An 18,706-nucleotide genomic window follows, 5' to 3' on the forward strand; every position below is an offset into this window, starting at 1 on the left:
CACTGCACAGCTGATTCAACTTCCTGCCCTTCTCCTCAGTTTGGAGGTCAGGAGAGGGACTAACATTTCCATCAACCAGCCTCTATCTTTAGGCAAAGTTCAAAAACTAACTCATTCAGATAATACATGACATCCTTTAGGGACTCTTTACCACAAACAGGGTAAAGCCAAACATATATTTCTTATTATAAATTAAAATATCACGGCATCAAAGAGCAAACAGCATAGTGAATGTATGGAACTGATTTTGGCAAAGGATGCGAGCTCAAATGTAGCACTTAATCATTTTTGCTGCTGATTCTTAAGAGGCAGTCATGAGGTCTCACTCAATTAGGGATGTTAGAATGGGGATCCAGGCCATCAAAGGTTTTGCATCCAGATAATGATGGTTTCCCTAATTCTTGCATGGGAAAGATAGTTATAAAAATAAACTCTAAGTCATATTTGCAGCCCAGAAAATTCCAAACAAAGTGATATTAACTGCTACTGCCTCCAGGTGCCCAAATGAAGCAAATAAAAATAACAACCTGAAGATCTTCTACAGTTGGTCATAAGTTATTTCTGCAAATACTTCTTCAGTTTACATTAAACTTTATATATTTAAACAATTTTTTTCAGCTCTAGTGTAATCACTAAAAACATCTAAAGGAAGTGTATATCTTTCAAACAAATAGAGTAAATGGAACGCACAAACATAAAATCACTATACAAGAAGACAAAGAAGAGAAAAAAAATAAAGGAACCTAGAGCTGGTAGACAAATAGCACACTGTTATTGTAAATAAAACTCAAAGACAACAGTAATTCCATTACATATAAATCAACTAAATGAGCCAATCAAAAGATAGACAAAGGACCTAGATGCTTCTCCAATGAAGATGGGCACATGAAAAAATGGTCAACATCACTTATAAAAGAAAACGCAAATCAAAACCACCATGAGATATTATTTCACTCCTGTGGGAATGACATATATCAAAAAGATGGGAAACAACAAATGCTGGTGAAGGTGAGGAGAAAAAGGAACACTCATTAGCTGTTGGTGGGAATGTTAATTGGTAGAGTCTATATAGAAAACTACATGAGATTCCCTAAAGAGCTAAAAATGGAAATACCATATGACACACAATTCCATTTCTAGGTATTTTCCCACAGAATATGAAAATAGAAGTAGGAAAAGACTTATGTACCCCATCTTCATAACAGCATGATTAACAGCAACCAGCATATAGAATCAACCTAATTGTCCATTGACAGATGATTGGATAAATGAATTGAAGAAATATATTCAATTAAATACTACTTAGCTATTAAAAAAAAGATGAAATAGTGTCTTTTGGGACAAAATAGATATTGACGTGATTATGCTTATTGAAATAAGTCAGTCATAGCTTGCTGGATGTTTTTACTCATTTGTGGAATATAAATAATGAAAGAAAATGATCTGGCAAAACAACCAAGATACTTCTTAGACTCTGAAAAATATATTGTTTACCAGAGGAGAGGGGGAAGTAGGAGGAGATGGGGGTAATGTGAATGTATTGGCACTGGAACTTTGATGGGGGGTGAATGAAGCATGTGCATATGTTGAGGTATGAAGCTGTACTCCCATAATTATATCGTTGTATAAACAAATAACAAATCAATAAAATTTGAATTAAAAATTGTATGGATGACTGGAGATATGAAAATATGTTCTTTCAGTCAATATACTTAAGTAATAAGGATACAGAAAGACTGAAAGTAAACTATTTATCCATCCCCCACCCAATTAATTTTAAAATTGGGGCAGCTACATTAATATCAGAATAGATATTAATTTAGGGAGATAATAGAATAGGTAGGATTTAGGAAATAATAGAATTTAGGGAAAAGCATTGCTAGAGTTAAAGGGCTTTACTTAACAATGATAAAAGATAAAACTCACCAGGAAGGCATGACAATTCTATATTTGTATGCTTTTAATATGACAGCATCAACATATACAGAGCAAACCCAGACAGAACTAAAAGGAGAAACAAATTCATCATAACAGTGATCTTTTCCATTCATTAATAAAAAAAGGAGAAAAAAGTCAAAAGGAAAATAAATTATTTGAACAATATGATGAACACATTTGCCCAAAAAGATGTGTATAGAATATTGCAGTAATAGCTGCATATTGCACCTTTTCAGGCATGAAGAATAATAAGAAAATTAACACTATATTGAGCTATAAATAAAGTCTTAATAAATTTAAAAGAAGTGAAATCATACAGAATATGTACTCTGGGCCTCCCTGGTGGCGCAGGTGGTTGAGCGCAGGGCGGTGAGGGTGTCCGCAGCCTCTGCAGCACCAGTTCGATCCCCGCCGGCCGAGGATCAACCCACATGGCGCGGCAGACCTCTCCTGTCTCACCAGCTGTACTTCTCAGCAGAATATTTCAGTCAGTCTGCCTGTTCTGTTCCCCTCTGTCTCTGGTGAATCCTCTCACCCTCCCGCACCTCTGGCCTATACCCTGGTTCTTGTATAAATAAATAAATCTTAAAAAAAAAAAAAGTATTCTAACATAGTATAATTATATTAGAAATCAGCAACAAAAAGATAAATTTAAAAATGCCCATAGTTTAGAATTTAATCAATATACATTTAAATAAACCATGGGGGGGGGGCGGAGCAACATGGCGGCGAGGAGACGCTGCGAGTAAGATCTCCCATTAAAAAAAGTTAATAGGGAGGAAAAGCGGCAGGTCCCAGTGAGAACTGGGACACGGAAGATAAACGGATGACTCCAGCAAACTGCCCGAAGAAGAAAGTGGCCATAAAAGAGGACCAGAAGGGAGGGAAGCGCAGAACCCTGCTCCCCTCCCCCGCCCACAAAGTCGGCACTCTCTGACCAGCAGAGAGGAGGGAAACAACAAACCAAAACGGCCAACAAGAAAAACGGACGCAGCAAGTGGGACTGTGAGTGGAAAGGAACTATTTCAGCCACCACACCCCGTGAACGGGAGCTGTGGAGAACCCTGCAGGACCCGCCGCGGAGGTGAGCTCCAGGCGCCATTAAAGAGAGCCCCGCCCCCCAGGAGGAGACCAGCACCAGCACACAGCCCCGCCGCCTGATCGGATCGCAGCTGCCCAGGTCCCCGTGCCTGCGACCTAGGCTTGCGGGGAGACCGGGAGGCCCTCCCTGAGTGAGCAGGAACAAGGCGCCCAGGCAGGGAAGCGGGATTCAAAAGGCGCCATTCCCGCGCCACTGATCTGGGCTACAGCCCGCGTCCTGGAACTGAGGGCTTTGGAACTGAGACCCGGGGCACGAAATTAGGGGCGTGGGTTCCCCACGACAGTGGGGCACAAGGCAGACACAGCACCCCAAAGCCGTTGAGGTGTACCCTACCATCCCCGCTCTGCTCCCTGCCCCATGGGGTGGAAAATCAGCTCCCCAAGGGCTCTAGGAGAGATCTCTGGCACCACCTAGCGACTTGAAGCCAGCAGAGGCTCCTGAAGGAGCTAGTGGCCAGCTGGGGAGTTAGCCCACACCGGGCCCCTTCCGAACAAGTAGTCTGAGCCCACAGGGAGAGCGAGCACCCACAGCCGGGGCAGACCAGGCGCGCAGAAGAGTGTGCCTGAGACCAGACGCGCAGGGAGTGTGTCCCACATCACCATTTTAGAACAGGGACATTTCTTCAGTAAAGACTACCTGCAGAAGGCTTCCTCAGGAGCCAGAGGTGAGCGGGGGAAGTTCGCCCACGCCAGACCCCCTCTGGCCTGCAGTCCAAGCCCAGAGGGGGAGCAGGAACCCACCGCCGGGGCAGACCAGGCGGACAGGGGAGTGTGTCCCCACATCGGCATTTTAGAACAGGGACCTTTCTCCAGTAAGACTGCTTGAAACTGACAGATGACTCCTGGAGGAACCAGAGGGGAGCAGAGAAGCCCACCCAAGATGCCGGCCAGTCCCAACAACACAGTGTCCTAACGCATACGGCAAATTAGAAAACAGACAGTAGGGAGGAGAAGAACCACACGCAACCTAGCAACTCTCCAGAGAAAAAGCACACCACAAAAAGAAAACCAGCCCCCAGATTGCAACGACAATAACTTGGAAGAATTTCTGAGCCTTCCAGAAAGAGAATTTAAAATTGCCGTGATTAAAAAACTGACAGAAGTCATAAAGGAAAACAATGATAAGGGAAAAATAATCAACGATCAGAAGAATGCAATTGAGTCCCTAGAGAGGGAAAACAATGGTCAGAAGAAAGAATTTGAGTCCCTAAAGAGGGAAGTAAAAGAAATGCAGGAGATCAAAGAATTAATGGAAGAACTAAAGAATTCTGGGAAAAGCAATGAAAGCAGAATAGATGAAATGGAAGAACGAATAAGTAATCTTGAAGACACAGAAATAAAAAGAACCAAAACAGAAAAGGAAAGAGAAGTACGAAGGAAAAAGAACGAAGAAAGACTTCGGGAACTATCTGACTCCATGAGGAAAGGAAATATAAGAGTTATAGGAATACCAGAAGGAGAGGAGAGAGATGTAGGAACAGAGAAAATATTCAAAGAGATAATTGAAGAGAACTTCCCAAATGTGAAGAAGGAGCTGAAAATTGATATACAAGAAGCAAGAAGAACACCAAACTTCCACGACGAAAGGAAAAATACAGCAAGACACATAATAGTAAAGCTCCCAAGAATCCAGGACAAGGAAAAAATAATGAAGCTGGCAAGAGGGAAGAAACAGATAACATTCAAAGGAAAACCAATCAGGCTGACATCAGACTTCTCCGAAGAAACACTACGGGCAAGGAGAGAGTGGAGGGACATAGTCAACAGACTCCAAGAAAACAGATGCCAACCAAGAATACTCTATCCCGCAAAGCTCTCCTTCCTCTTTGAAGAAAGAATATGGACCTTCCCAGACAAACAGAAACTCCGGAATTTCATTGCAACTAAACCCCCACTCCAAAAAATACTACAAGGAGTCCTAAAGCCAGAACCTCAGAGGGACGAATAACAATGAAAGAAGGCCAAAAAAAAAAGTTATTAAAAGAATAAATAAATAAAATCAAAGGAAAGACAAACACAATGGCAAATACAGATGTTAACATATCAATATTAACTCTAAATGTAAATGGACTAAACTCTTCAATAAAAAGACACAGAGTTGCAGCCTGGATTAAGAAACAAAACCCAACCTTTTGCTGTCTCCAGGAAACACATTTTAGCTACAAAAGATAAAAATAGGCTCAAAGTTAAAGGATGGAAAACAATCCTACAAGCAAATGGACCAAAAAAGAAAGCAGGAACAGCTATACTTATATCAGATAAAACAGATTTCAAACTCAAAAAGATAAAAAGAGACCCCAATGGTCACTACATTATGATCAAGGGGACAATACTTCAAGAAGAAATAACACTCATTAACATATACTCACCAAACGAAGGAGCACCAAAATATATCAGACAACTGTTGTCCTCTCTGAAAACAGACATCAGAGAAAACACATACGTAGTGGGAGACTTCAACACACCACTATCAACAATGGATAGATCAACAAGACAAAAAATAAATAAAGAAACCAAAGCTCTAAATAAGGACCTAGAGCAATTGGGCTTAACAGACATCTATAGAACACTAAACCCCAAAAAAATGGAGTACACCTTTTTCTCAAGCACACACGGATCATTCTCTAGGATCGATCACATACTGGGGCACAAGACAAACATCAACAGATACACCAAGATTGAAATCATATCAACCATCTTTTCTGACCATGAAGGCATCAAACTAGAAATAAACCATAAAAAGAAGGCAAGGAACTTTCCTACCTCATGGAGATTAAAAACCACACTACTGGAAGACCATTGGACTAATGAGGAGATCAAAGAAGAAATTAAAAAATTTTTTGAATTGAACGACAAGGAGGACACCAATATCCTAAATGTATGGGATGCAGCAAAAGCAGTAATAAGAGGAAAATATATAGCAATAGAAGCTCACATCAAGAAACAAGAAAGAACGCAAAGAAACAACCTAATCTCGAAGCTCAAAGATCTAGAAAAAGAACAACAAAAAAACCCCAAAACCAGTAGAAGAAAAGAAATAATAAAAACCAAAGCAGAAATAAATGAAATTGAAACTAAAAAAACAATCCAAAAGATCAATGAAACCAAGAGCTGGTTCTTTGAAAAAATCAATAAAATAGGCAAACCCCTAGCCAGGCTCACAAAGGAAAAAAGGGAGAAAGCACAAATAAACAGGATCATCAATGAAAGAGGAGAAATCACAACGGACACAGCAGAAATCAAAAGAATAATCAGTAACTACTATGAACAGTTATATGGAAACAAGTTTAACAATCTAGAGGAGATGGACAAATTCCTACAACTCTACAATCACCCAAAGCTAGATAAAGAAGAAATAGAACACCTAAACAGACCAATTACAATTAGCGAAATTGAAATGGTAATCAAAAACCTCCCCAAAAACAAAAGCCCAGGACCTGATGGATTTACAAATGAATTCTACCAAACATTCAGAGACGAATTAGTGCCTATCCTTCACAAACTATTCCAAAAAATTGAGAAGGAAGGGACAATACCAAACACGTTCTATGAAGCCAACATTACACTAATACCAAAACCGAACAAGGACAACACAAAAAAGGAAAACTACAGGCCAATCTCCTTAATGAACACTGATGCAAAAATCCTCAATAAAATTTTAGCTATCAGAATCCAACAATGTATCCATAAGATAATTCACCACGACCAAGTAGGATTCATTCCAGGGACACAAGGATGGTTTAACATCCGAAAATCAATCAACGTTATCCAACACATCAACAAAAAGAAATATAAAAACCATATGATAATATCAATAGATGCTGAGAAAGCTTTCGACAAAGTGCAACACCCATTCATGATAAAAGCCCTTGAAATTCTTGGGATACAAGGAACATACCTCAACATCATAAAGGCCATCTATGACAAGCCAACAGCCAGTATCATTCTCAATGGTGAAAAGCTGAAAGCAATTCCATTAAGATCTGGAACAAGACAAGGATGTCCACTCTCACCACTGCTTTTCAATATAATACTGGAAGTCCTAGCCAGGGCAACAAGACAAGAGAAAGACATCCAAGGAATCCAAATAGGAAAAGAAGAAGTCAAACTATCACTATTTGCAGACGATATGATATTATACATAGAGAACCCCAAAAACTCCACAGAAAAGCTAATTCAACTCATCAATCAGTTCAGTAAAGTGGCAGGATACAAAATCAACACGCAAAAGTCAGTAGCCTTCCTATACACAAACAATAAATCTGAAGAAGAAGAAATCAAAAAAAACCATCCCTTTTGTTATTGAAACAAAAAAAATCAAATATTTGGGAATAAATCTAACAAAAGAGGTAAAGGACCTATACAAAGAAAACTATAAAACACTGTTAAAAGAAATAGAGGAAGACACAAAGAAATGGAGAGACATCCCCTGCTCATGGATTGGAAGAATAAACATTAAAATGGCCATCCTTCCAAAAGCAATATACAGATTCAATGCTATTCCAATCAAAATTTTAAATGTCATTCTTCAAAGAAATAGAACAATTATTGATGAAATTCATATGGAATCACAAAAATCCCCAAATAGCCAAAGCTCTCCTGAAAAAAAAAAAGAAGGGAATGGAGGCATCACACTCCCAGACTTCAAACTATACTACAAAGCCACAATCATCAAAACTGCATGGTATTGGAACAAGAACAGACATACAGACCAATGGAATCGAATAGAAAATCCAGAAATAAACCCACAGATTTATGGTCAACTAATCTTTGACAAAGGAGCAAAGAATATGCATTGGAGCAAAGAAAGTTTGTTCAATAAATGGTGCTGGGAAAACTGGGTCGCTACATGCAAAAGAATGAAGCTTGACCACTACCTCACACCATACACAAAAATCAACTCAAAATGGATTAAAGAACTAGACATAAGACCTGAAACCATAAAATATATAGAAGGAAATATAGGCAGAACACTACGTGATTTGCACATCAAAGACATCTTTATAGACACATCACCCAAAGCAGTGATAGTGAAGGCAAAGATAAACAGCTGGGACTACATCAAATTAAAGAGCTTTTGCACAGCAAAAGAGACAATAACAAAAACAAAGAGAAACCCCACCGACTGGGAGAACATTTTTGCACCCAACACTAATGATAAAGGACTGATCACAAAAATCTGCAAAGAGCTGATGAGACTCAACAACAACAAAGAACATAATCCAGTTGAAAAATGGGCAGAAGAGCTAAAAAGAAACTTCTCTGAAGAGGAAATGCAAATGGCCAACAGGCATATGAAAAAATGTTCAACATCACTTGTCATCAGGGAAATGCAAATCAAAACTACCATGAGATACCATCTTACACCAGTGAGAATGGCACATATTAAAAAAACTAGCAACAACAAATGTTGGCGAAGGTGTGGAGAAAAAGGAACTCTTCTGCACTGTTGGTGGGAGTGCAAACTGGTCCAACCACTGTGGAAAGCTGTGTGGAGATTTCTGGACCTACTAAACATAGAGCTTCCATATGATCCAGCAATTCCACTCCTAGGTATTTACCCAAAGGACACAGAAACATCAATTCCAAAGAACACCTGCACCCCTATGTTTATAGCAGCACTGTTTACAATAGCTAAGCTTTGGAAACAACCCAAATGCCCAAAAATAGATGACTGGATCAAGAAGATGTGGTACATATATACCATGGAATATTACTCAGCATTCAAAAAAGATAAACACATGCAATTTGCAGCAACATGGATGGCGCTGGAAGGGATCATGCTCAGCGAAATAAGTCAAAAAAAAAGAAAGAAAAATACCGGATGGTCTCACTCATAGCAGGAATCTAGAAAACTTAAATAAGGGACCAGGAAAATGAATATAAGAAAGTGAAAATCAAAATCAACAAAAAACTATGAACCAGAGACACTTTTAGGGGGACGGGGGCGGGAGGGGAGTGATTGGGGTCAGAATGGGGGGGCTGCAATTGTATGGGGAATATAACAATAAAATTAAAAAATAAATAAATAAACCATAGATCAAAGAAGAAATCACGATCAAAGTTGGAAAATTTTTTTGTGAATAATAGTAAAAGTGCTATAAATAACATATCTTAAGATAGCATTAGAGCTGTATTTGCAGAAAATTTGATTACTTTCAATGTGTATATTGAGAAAAGGAGGGTTGAAAACTATATGACCATGCATAAATCTCAAGAAGCTGGAAAAGAACAACAAAATGAATCCACCAGGAAATAAAACAGATGAGAACATGAACTAATGAAATAGAAAACAAATGTTCAGAAGATTAACAAAGCCAGAATGTAGTTACTTGAAAGATTAATAAAAATGATTAACTTCTTTTGGAACTTACCAAGAAAAAATGTGAGAAGGAACAAATCATTAATAATCAATATATAAAAAGATTATAAGAGAACAGTATGAATAACTTTATGCCAAAATTGAAAATTCAGATAAAGTATTCCTAGAAAAATAGCAAAATTACCGAAACTGATGCCAGCTTATCAACTTACTAAAACTGACACAAATAAACATAGTAAACATAACTACTTTTATATAGTAAGGAAACAAATTTCCTAATTAAATCTCATCTTGCAGAGAAAGGCCTGACTGACTTAACTGGAGAGTTCTACCCAACAACAGTGGGGGGAAAAGCCAATGTTCTATGGAGTTTTTTAGTATAGAAAAAAAAAAGTACATTTTTCAGCCAATTTCAGGAGGCTAGTATAACCTTATACTAATACATCTAATAGAGGCTGCATACACATGAAAGGAAAATAGGGACCAATTTCACATATGAACTGTTGTAAAAATTCTAAATTTTTTTCAAAATTCTGAAAATGTTAACAAACCAAATCCAACCACATATAAAAAAGATTATATCATGACCAATTTGGCTTTACTTTAGTTAATAAAATCTTCCTTAATAATCAAAGTTTAATAAATGTTAATGTTATCTGAGGAAACTCACACCGTCACCTAAATTGATTTAGGAAAAACATTTAATAAAATTCATTATTTGCTAATGATTAGGAAAAAATACAGTTTACAAAATAGGAACAAAAATAACTTCTTAAAGATAAAAGATATTGAAAACACAAGAAAATAGAACTAATGGAATGGTGGAAACATCTCTTTGTGATTAGTGTATTACCTATGTTAAATTTTCTATATCTTGATGTTTTCACACTAAAAACCTTGCTGACTAAGGAGAAGTTGGTCTTGCAGGGCTCGGTAATTCTTAAAATTAGTAAAAAATGCTAATTGGGAATATTCCTGTCATATGCAAGGCAATGATCACATTTATCTAACTCTCATACACCAGGCCAATATTTTCCCTGAGCTAAATCACCCTAAGGCCAGGTATTGGGTAGCTACAGACTACTCCATAGCTCAAAATCCACCATTCATTATCCAGTACTTTATTACTAAAGTAAAGTAAATTTTTACTTTACATTGCCTCTCCCAAGAAACTCCGATAAAGTCTCCTCAGCTCCCCTTTTCCCTCCCTCTTATTGTCTCCTGACCACACATTGTGCTCCCCCATAGCCCTGTGAGGTGGAGAGCTCCCTTCTCTCAGGAAATGTAATAAATTCCTTAGCTCGAGTGGCGAAGCTGGAGTACAATATGAGGTCTTCCGAGCAACAGAGAGCAGAAGTCATGTACATGACATTTCAAACCTGCACCTATGGTGCCCATAAGCTAATATTAAGTGAAAGCGTTACATCAAAACCAATGACAACATGTATGGCAAAGGACTGTTTAAAATAACTTTGTGGTTATGCATTTTGAAGAAGACACCTCATCAGTGTTGCTAAAATACCTGGCATTCTCTTTTCTCTTTTTTTCCCCTTAGTTTCCTCAAGGCCTATAATTTCCCATGAGTTTCAGAACAAATACTAAGAAACAATTTGGTGTTACATGGGTGGCTGGGGGTGTGTCCGTGTGGATGTAAGAGGGAAGAAGAAAATGCTCAACTTGATATGGTTGTTGCTGCAGCTCAACTCAGAAATGATGACAGAAATAATGAGGAAAATAATAGTGCTTTAAAAATGATTTGGCAGCAATTTCATTTGTTGTGCAATAAAATGGCTGGCCCATGGATGTATATGTAGATTTGGGAGTAAACTTTTAAAGCATGCTCAGGAGGCATGCACAGTAATCCTATTATCTGATAACAGGATTTGTGCACATACCTCCCACATGCAGCATCAGTAGCCCACCCTTTTAGCATTGCTGTGAAATGCAATTTGTGTGCAGATGAAAAGTTTACAGAACATGGGTCTGTGCCATGAAGCTCAACAAAGCCAGCGCACTGTGTGGCAAGGTTTCTGAACCCAACCCCTATCGTTTCCACTGTCTCCCTCCTTACTGATTTCTGTCCCTTAGCCAAGTGGGCTTTGTGATGGTCTGCATTGACCCAGAAACTTGCAAAAAGAGCTAATCAAAGAGGTGCAGCAGAAACCAATCCTGAATTTCCTGGAGACTTTGGAAACATGCCATGCACAGGAGGTGGAGAGATGATTGGGTCAAACAAATAGTGTGCATGTGAGGGATGAGACCAAATGACATGAATTTTAGTTCATTATTTTACAGAAATGCCTTCAGAAATAGGTAAAGTCAAAACTAGAGGCAAATGCTTGATTGACTACTGGCTAGAGTTACCACAAGAAGGTACCACAGTATGGGTGGCTTAGGTAATGGAAACTGATTTTCTCATACTTCCAGAGGCTGGAAGTGTACCATCAAGGCATTGGCAGGCTTGGGGTCTCCTGAGGCCCCTCTCCTTGGCTTGTGGATGGCTTTACTTCTCATCAAATCCCTAGTCTCTCTTCTTCTAATGACTCCAGTCATATTGCATTTGGACTTCACTCTTTAGACCTCATTTAACCTTAATTGCCTCTTTAAAGGTTCTATCTCCAAATATAGTCATGTTGAGAGTTAGGGTTTCTGCATTTGAATTTTGGAGAACACAATTCTGTCTGTAACAAAAAAACATAGGCATTGTATTAAAAGTAAAGTCTTACTGTTCTCATTTTAAGGATTTTATTTTCCACACATACTCTGCCTATCTTCCTTTTTTGCTAGAGCCTATAATAACTAGTACATATATTCAAACAGACATTATATAAAGAACAGAGATTAGTGACAGAAGCTATACCATAACCATATTTTTATACACTGATTATTTCCATAGCTTATACATGAGAAAATACAGATGCAGACTTATTTTCTAGAAAAAAAATCACATATTGTTATGTGATTTATCCCACATATTTATCCCAACAAGCTAATCAAGATGGGAAAGTTATTTTAATTGAACATATTAATGGCAGCTATTGTTTTAGTAAAATGTCATTTTATATGCTTTAAACTCTAACGCCACACCATAAAGATAGCATGAAACTTGGATATGGATACTCTGTTGGTGACTGATGTAGGTTTTTTTCTTTTCAATATAAGTTTTGGAATGAGCTGTCTATTTCTACAGCAGATAGTTTTATATTGATCTTGTATGCTGCTATCTTGCTAAACTTATAGTTCAGGGTTCTTTGTAGATTTTTTTAGGATTTTCTATGTAGAAAATTTTGTCTTCTACAAATAAAGGCAAGTTTATTTCTTTATTTCCAATATGCATTTTATTTATTTTCCTGGCTTTATTGTGATGAATCTCCACAATGACAGAACAACAGCAGTGAGAGCGGACATCTTTTTCTTGTTTTTGATCTTTTTTTTAAAAAAAGATTTATATATATGCAAATAAGAACTGGGGTACAGGCCAGAGGTGTGGGGTGTGAGAGGATTCACCAGAGACAGTGGGGAGCAGAACAGGTGGATTGACTGAAATACACTGCAGAGGGGAGCAGCGGGCAAGACAGGAGAGGTTCTGCTGCACCCATGTGGGTCACCTCCCTGGCTGGGATTGAACTTATTTCTGTTTTTACCTTTCTTATTTGCTTTCAATTTTCTTTGCGATTACTTTGATATTCTTTTCTTACTTTTTGAGATTGAATTGTTAGATCAATTTTTAGTCTCTTAAGTATTTAAAACTAAAAATTTCTGTTATAAGTCTGGCTTTATGCAAACCATGATTTGATAGTATTTTTTTAAATTGTTCAGTTGAAAATGTTTTGATACACAGTCCATATTTACAGAGTGGGAAATTGTATTCCCCTTCTTATTGGTGGAGTATCTAACTAATTTATTAGGGATTAGTTTATATGGATATTTGCTTTTTTGCCTTTATCAATTTATTTAATCATCTATTTATATCAGCATGGGTTCATTGATATTTATTCTATAATTTGGACTATAATTCAATGCTAATTTGTTTATTTTGCTTCTCAACTTATTCTAGTTTTGGCTATTAGAAGCTCTTTTGGTTGACTCTTCTGCCCCTTTAAAATACATACATCAATGTGTGTGTGTGTGTGTGTGTTTGAGCCCCTTACTTTACTTTCTGGCACTACAAGATGCTCCAGGCTGGCATTACCTGTCCCAGTCCATAGTCAGTCATTTCTCCAAGGAGCCCTAGTTTTCTTTTAATTGGAGAATGGTATAAATAAAAATCTGGGTGCCAGATAGGTTTGTCGCTATTTGGGTACTTTTATATCTTTCTAATGTCAGAATTTTATTTACTAAATATTGAAACCTAAAAATAAAAAGTTTAATTTTTGGCAATTTTAATTTCAACATGAAAAGCCAATTTTCAATGTTAGTTCATAGAATTTAATAGTATCCCTTACACATTGCTAAATAAGAGGTGCTGTAGTTTGAAAACCGAAGTTTTTCATTCTCTGTGTAAATGCTAGTCAATTCATATTAGTTACTAGGTAGTGTTTTTTGTTGTATTTTTCATGAAGCTCTTTTTAAAATTTTTTTTTTCTTCAGGCAGGACAGCAGAAGGGATGATTCATTGTACACGTTGTTACATTCAGTCAACTGAGAAAAAGACTAGTCCAGAATGTCACAGGACCAAAAGGGACTGGTTTTGGTACGAGGAAGGTGGGTCTCTCAAAGGTGTTTGCAGCGATCAGATGGTCACAGATGTTCCAGATTCACTGAGACAAAGTTTCTGACAGTAGCATGCAGTCCAACTATTTGTACCAGCGTCCCTGGCCTCTGGCTTTCCTTATTTCTGCTTCTGTGGCTTCATGAGTGTTACTAGTTTACTTAGACCTCTGCCTCAATGTAGTGTACATAGTTTTTCAGGTTTTTCTGCCCTCCCACCATTAGGATTGCCTTGCCTTATGGGGTACCTGTAGTTGTTACATTGTTTCAAACTATGGTGTTTACTCTGTGGGCCCGGGAGGAGTATTGACATAGTCACCAAGAAGAAGCAGGAGAGGCAGCAGAAAGAAAGCCAGAAGAGAGAGAGACAAGCCCAGAGTGAAGACTTGCCAGGTGCTAGGAGGCCCCCTGGCTTCCCTGCCTGCCGTGTGCCTGGTTGCTGCAATACATGTAAAGCTCAATAAAAGCCTGAGAAAACTCACTGAGGGCTCCAAGACTCTCCTTTACCCGTCTGCTGGATCATAGATAACTGTACTGTGCCCATCCTGGCACTACACTCCTCTTTCTTCTTTTGCGCTTCAGCCTGTGCATTCACTTCTTCCTCCACTTGGCTCTGGTGCGGAGGCTTCGAGGAAGATGGTGCTAGGGCCAAGCCATGTATGCTTTTTATGTATTTTTATTTATCTATAAATAAAAATGATGATTTGCATTTTTAACAATGTATTAAGTGATACCAATGATTCTAACCTGGGGACAGACATCACTTTGAGAACCACTGCTAGATAGAAAGACTTGAGAACACTTGACTTACTGTTCTGATCTATGTTACTATTGTAATTATCTATCATTATCGTACATAAGGCAATATTCTTTTTATCTTCTTATATATTAAATCTTACTGAGAGTTAGGGCTAATCACCAGTTTTGTCTGACTCCAAAGTGCATCCTGTTTGCTGTATTTCTTTTATTTATTTATTTATACAAGCACTGGGTACAGTCAGAAGCGCGGGAGGGTGAGAGAATTCACCAGAGCCAGAGCGGGGAGCAGAGCAGGCAGAAGGACCGAAGTACACTGCTGAGGGGAGCAGAGGGCGGCAGGAGAGGTCTGCGCGCCATGTGGGACCCTCCTCCCGTGGCCGGGGAGCCGGGGATCGAACCGGCGCTGCAGAGGCTGCGGGCAGCTTCGCAACCCAGCGCTCAACCGCTGTGCCACCGGGGAGGCCCCTGTTTGCTGTATTTCTTCTCTTTTCTTTCCTCACACTTTCCACCCCTTTCACTTTTCTTCTATCTATATATCTCAAAAAGAATATATATAGAATACCCCTTAGGACAATAGCACTCTTGTTTTATATAGTAAGTATATAAAAGTATATATATTTTTAATATAGTAAGTATATATAAGTAGATATACTTACATAGTAAGTATATTTGCATTTACTCACATATTATCTTCTCTGTTGTTTTTCAATTTTTTCTTGCATCTCTGAGCTTCCATCTGGAATTATCTATCTTAATGCCTGAAGAATACCTTTTAGTATTTCCTTTACTGCAGGTCTGCTAGGGATGAATTAATCCAATTTTTGTATTTCTGAATCTATTTCCATTTTGCTTTTATCGTTGAAGGATTTTTTTTTTTTTTTTTTGGTGAATGTGAAACTCCGGGTTACTGTATTTTCTTTAAGCACATTGTCTTCTTATTTTTATGGTTTCTGTTGAGAAGATAGCAGTTCATCTTATGGTTACTCCACTGAAAATAATGTCTTTTCCTTTTGGCTACTTTTAAAATTAGCTTCTTGTCTTTGGTTTTTACCTCTTTAATTCTGCTCTGTTAGTGGCAAGGTTTCTAGTTTTTTTTTTTTTTTAACATTAGTAACATGGAAACACTGAAAACAATTTTATGGTTATTTAATATGTGCTAATTTTTTCTAAATGTTTTAAATACATGGGCTCAATTTCTGTTGTATAAGTATACATATGATTTTATTTTTATCAATGAAGAAAGAGAATTTAGGGGACAAAAACTTTTCTTTCCCCCCTTCTATGTTCTTTAACTGGTAATATTGATGTAAAATAGATTAAACAGAGAAAAAAATTGATTTCATATATATATAGAGGCCCCACAGATATGGGACCTAGAGAAATGACCACAACATTTTGCTTGTATTTACTTTTAGGCAAAGAAGAACTGAGAAGGAAAAAAAATGACTTGGGCTTTTAGGTTAGTAAAAAGTTACAAAGTCTATGTAGTTTTTCACCCCTAAATTCTTTTTTTGTGAGATAAAGTAGACTTTATTCAATTTTTTTGTTTAAATAATGCCTATTTAACTTATTTCTCAACTCAGGATTACAATAGAAACTAACCAAAATATTTTTTAAGAAACTGTGATTCAGGATAATTGTTAGTAAATGAGAAATTACTTCAAGTTTAATAGTTTATATTATTCTGCTCCATCAGCTTTTGTACTCTTTTGTCCCTCCTTTTCTTCCCTATCAGAAGTCTTACTTTGTTAGTGTTTACTAATTTTTGCAAGTATTTTGCTTTGTCAAATTCCCTGCTATGTGAATGTTCAGTATTTGCATTTGTCATTATGACTTGCTTTACTACACATAATTCCCTTGAACTCACTTCTTTTTTGCTGTAAATGGCAACATACTATCCTTTTTATGGTTGAATAATATTCTTCGGTGGATATATCCTACCTTCTTGATTCAATCCTCTATCAGTGGGCACTTATATTATTTCCATGTCCTAGCTTTTGTAAATAATTCTGTAATAAACACTGCAGAGCATATGTCTTCTATTTAACTAGTTCTCTCTTCAGTCACATCTGATCTGCAATCTAAAACAATCTGTTTTTTTTTTTTAAAGATTTATTTTATTTATTTATACAAGCACTGGGTACAGTCAGAAGCGAGGGAGGGTGAGAGACTTGACCAGAGCCAGAGCGGGGAGCAGAGCAGGCAGAAAGACCGAAGTACACTGCTGAGGGGAGCAGCGGGCGGCAGGAGAGGTCTGCGCGCCATGAGGGACCCTCCTCCAGTGGCCGGGGAGCAGCCGGGGATCGAACCGGCGCTGCAGAGGCAGTGGGCAGCTTCGCAACCCAGCGTTCAACCACTGCGCCACTATATTTTTCATTCCCAAGAGTTCTCTTATTTTTCAAATCTGCAGAAAATTTTGAGTCTCTAACAATTACTCATTCTTATTTAATCAGCTTTAATATTTTAAGCAGTTTATATATAACAACTTTGTATTGTGTCTGACAATTCAAAAATATGAATTCCGTGGTAATCTGAATGTTTAGTTACTAAAGAATCGAAACAATGGTGTCTTCTTTCCATGTTTATTTTCTGATTTTGATTTTGAGCTCAATTTGTTAGCCTTTAATCTGTGGGATGTCAGAGGAACAGTTCGGCACACACGCTGAGCCAGTGGATGATTTCCTGGATGAACTTCATTTCTCTCTCCACGCCAAGATGAGATCTCTGGCACCGAGGATTTCAATTCCCAGCATACATGAATCTGACTCCTGAATGGGGTGCTGCCAGGGACTAGGGACATGTTAAGTGGTCAGGCTTGACTTCAAATTGACACATGTGCATTCTTTCTTGTTTTTCCAATTTCCGCTGTGCATCCTGCTCTCTCAGCATAGGCAGTGTTCTTGGTAGGGCATGCGGGTCAATGAGTCTTCTCTGTCCTCCATCTTCTCACTTGTTGATAAATCTTTTTCTTTTTTTTTAAAGTTTCTCTCTGCATGTCTTCTTTTGGGTCTTGTCCCCAATTCTTCAGTGCATGGATGAGGACTCAAAACGTGGGTCACCCCAGTTTCCCCTGGGGTTGCCCTGTAACTGGAACACAATGGGATGATATTCTCCAGAAAACATTTTGCTTTGTTTTTGCTAGGAGACAGGGAGACTACTGACCTGGAACACTTCAGCTCCTTTTGAGACTATCAGCTTAATGTGAGACTCTCAGGTTCACCTCATACACTTGCTTCTAGCCCAATACTTAGTCCAGATCTGACACTGGCTTTGGCCTTTAGGCCAGTCCATTTTTCCCTTTTTATTACTACTTATTACCCTGTATTAAAAAAATATCTTTGGATAGCGTATTTTGAAGGCTTCCTTTTTTTTTTTTTAACAAGTTGAAAATGCAATAAAAGATAGCTTATCCAAGGTTTATTTGTTTTGTGGTGGGAGAACCTATTGGAATATTTAGTCACTCTCATTGCCAGAAGCAGAAATCTGACAGCTTTCCCCCCCCCCCCCCCAGAGTCTCTTTAATAAGGTTCAGGTTATTTACAACTAGTTCTTCTTCAGCTGAGTTTAAACAGGTAATTCAGCCAACAATACCTCTCTTATTCACCATGATCAAGCAGTGCTTCTCACAGCTCCAGTTTTATGATCTTCCCACTCACTTTATCTTGCATGTGGAATGTAAACTTGCCATGGAAGGCTACATTTAGAATGTTCAAATGAGCAATTATCTTTTAACACCAACACAAGTCATGCATTCAATTTGGCAGATTGAAGATTACATAAAGAAGAGACTTGCAGTTTCTGGCAAAACAAATAGAGGAGTGAGAACATTGCTGAGTGAAACTCAACGAGCTTCATCTCTTTAAGAAGTTAAAAAAA

Source organism: Talpa europaea, assembly GCF_964194135.1.
Source record: "Talpa europaea genome assembly, chromosome: 4".
NCBI lineage: Eukaryota > Metazoa > Chordata > Mammalia > Eulipotyphla > Talpidae > Talpa > Talpa europaea.